The 2,999-nt window shown below is 44.8% G+C and overlaps 1 non-coding gene across 1 annotated transcript; it reads left to right on the forward strand.

Moving 5' to 3' along the window:
- The first annotated feature begins 577 nt into the window (after positions 1-577).
- LOC137079754 (U1 spliceosomal RNA) lies at positions 578-740 on the forward strand. Its single transcript, XR_010905695.1, has one exon. It is a non-coding gene; the product is annotated as a U1 spliceosomal RNA (small nuclear RNA).
- The last annotated feature ends 2,259 nt before the right edge of the window (positions 741-2,999 follow it).

Consider the following 2,999-nt stretch of genomic DNA (forward strand, 5'->3'; position numbering starts at 1 on the left):
TGGAGAGGGTTGCTGAGGGTTGGTGTAGGGTAGAAGGTTTACTGAGGGGGGGTTGATTTACTTTTGGTGGGGTCTTTTTGGTGTCTGGGATTTTGGAAAAGTATGTCAGAATGTGATGAAAGTTTGAAGAAAGAGTTTGTTTTTTCATTAATGTACTGTTGATTATGGCATGAATATGTATGGTTTTGGAGTTGTGGATAGAAGAACCAACAACACCACTGGAATTTTATCGCAGGAAGCACATGCAAAATGATGATGACGTGACGCAACAATGACTGTGCTATAGAGAAAGCAGCAAGCTGCAGTCATATGAGTATAGGAAAAAGAAGAACAAAAGCGTTGCAGCACATTTTTGATGTCCCTCTTATTTAAGAGTCTTTACCAACGAGCTGATGAGTCGAATCGGGTGTTTGTGTTGGATGGATTAGGGACACCTGATTCAAATCAAGGTCACCCACGCAGCAGTCAAGTAATGGAAGGTGCCCCGCCCTTCCTTTTCTTGGGGGGAGGGGAAGGTCACTGTGTATGAGGATGGCGAAGGGGGATAGGGCGCCTCTGCCTGGAGGCCAGGCAACTCATACTTACCTGGCAGGGGAGACACCATGATCAGGAAGGTGGTTCACCCAGGGTGAGGTCGGCCATTGGACTCCAGTTGTGCTGACCCCTGCGAATTCCCCAAGTGTGGGAATCTCGACTGCATAATTTATGGTAGTGGGGGACTGCGTTCGCGCTCTCCCCTGTACACACTGGTTAAAAGCAGATAACGTGGAGGGAAAAAGCGTGCGGTTATTAACGGTTGTGGCGTCACCCACTGACCCAAAGGGTGAAGTTGCACCAGTTTTGTTTTGTTTCTGTCTTTTTCTGCTGTGTCAGCCAGTGACCAAAGAATTCAGAGAACTGAACTGCGTTTGTTTTCATCGAGGTTGTCGAAACCTGCGACCGGTTTGCCGAATGTGTTTTTTCCCACAAACTCTGATATTCAATGGACGATTTGATTGACAGCAGTGGTCCCAAAGGCAAAGTTGTTCGGATGGAGGTTTTCTGTCATATGGTACGACTGTCTTGTGCACGTGCGTGAAAAAGTATGCGACATACGTTCGCCTATAGCCGCTCTCGTGTTGTTGCTTTTTCATTTTAAAGCGCCACTAGATGGCCATTCACTCCGTCCTTTCACTCCTGACCCCAGACTGAGCCCGCTATAATGCTATAGCCATTCTAGCAGACCCCGCCTCACCCACCCCGTAAGTTTTGGCCTGCCGCCGCCGCCACTTTTTTTCCAATCTCGACGGACAGTCAGAATCTTTCTCCACTGGTTTGGGCCAAATCGGGCAAAAGACCTAGGACTAGTGTGCAAAAGTAGGTTTTTCACAAAATCCAAAATACCAGAAAATTTCGCCAGCGCAACCTTCGAATCCGAGGCGTGTGTCTCGCTTGGCTCGAGCCAAGGATTCCGATGATATAGTGCTACGTTCACAGCAAACGCGAATTGAGCGTCAAAATCGCGCCTACGCAGCTAATTGGACACGCATAGAAATCGAGCATTTGAAGCAAAATAGACACGCGTTAAAAGCGCCCCAGGTGAAATATATTAAGCATTAACAGCCACACATGGTTCAGCCAACGCACTACCTGGATTATCTTCACTGCATGTATATTTAAATAAAATATAAATTAATAGAGAGGAGCAATTCAATTGACTGATAGACAACTACTCTGTAAGTGTTTGTAACTTTTCTCATTTGATTGTTTGTTCATTTGTTGTTGGATAAGTGTGTCTGTGTAGTGCTGAGGTGTGTATTATTAGTTTTGGTATATTCTCTCGGTGTGTGTGGGAGTTAGCATTTGTTGAGTTAGCATTTGTTTGGTCAGTGCCACGTTGGGAAGCGAGTTTGTTGGGGGCGTGGCCAGCGAGGTATTAAAAGCCTTGTGTGTTTGAATCATTTTGGCTAGAGAGGAGCAATTCAATTGACTGATAGACAACTACTCTGTAAGTGTTTGTAACTTTTCTCATTTGATTGTTTGTTCATTTGTTGTTGGATAAGTGTGTCTGTGTAGTGCTGATGTGTGTATTATTAGTTTTGGTATATTCTCTCGGTGTGTGTGGGAGTTAGCATTTGTTGAGTTAGCATTTGTTTGGTCAGTGCCACGTTGGGAAGCGAGTTTGTTGGGGGCGTGGCCAGCGAGGTATTAAAAGCCTTGTGTGTTTGAAACATTTTGGCTAGAGAGGAGCAATTCAATTGACTGATAGACAACTACTCTGTAAGTGTTTGTAACTTTTCTCATTTGATTGTTTGTTCATTTGTTGTTGGATAAGTGTGTCTGTGTAGTGCTGAGGTGTGTATTATTAGTTTTGGTGTATTCTCTCGGTGTGTGTGGGAGTTAGCATTTGTTGAGTTAGCATTTGTTTGGTCAGTGCCACGTTGGGAAGCGAGTTTGTTGGGGGCGTGGCCAGCGAGGTATTAAAAGCCTTGTGTGTTTGAAACATTTTGGCTAGAGAGGAGCAATTCAATTGACTGATAGACAACTACTCTGTAAGTGTTTGTAACTTTTCTCATTTGATTGTTTGTTAATTTGTTGTTGGATAAGTGTGTCTGTGTAGTGCTGAGGTGTGTATTATTAGTTTTGGTATATTCTCTCGGTGTGTGTGGGAGTTAGCATTTGTTGAGTTAGCATTTGTTTGGTCAGTGCCACGTTGGGAAGCGAGTTTGTTGGGGGCGTGGCCAGCTGCTTTCAATAACGATACTCAAGTGAGTATAAATAGCGTGATAGTCCGCGGCAGCGGAAGCGGCAGTGTGAAGCCCTCCTTATGTGAAGACCGACGAGTGTAAAGACTTCAACTCTTCCCAGTGCAACTCCTCCCGAGCAAGGACCCCGGCAAGGCACTTGAGTATCATCTTCCTTTTCATTATTTGTGTTCGGCTCTAATTCCTATCTGGCCTTTTCACCATGTGCTTTCAAATCTCAACTATAACTACTAGCACTCGTAAATCACGCTCCGT

The sequence above is a fragment of the Pseudorasbora parva genome, chromosome 6 (genome assembly GCF_024679245.1).
Source record: "Pseudorasbora parva isolate DD20220531a chromosome 6, ASM2467924v1, whole genome shotgun sequence".
In the NCBI taxonomy this organism is placed as follows: domain Eukaryota; kingdom Metazoa; phylum Chordata; class Actinopteri; order Cypriniformes; family Gobionidae; genus Pseudorasbora; species Pseudorasbora parva.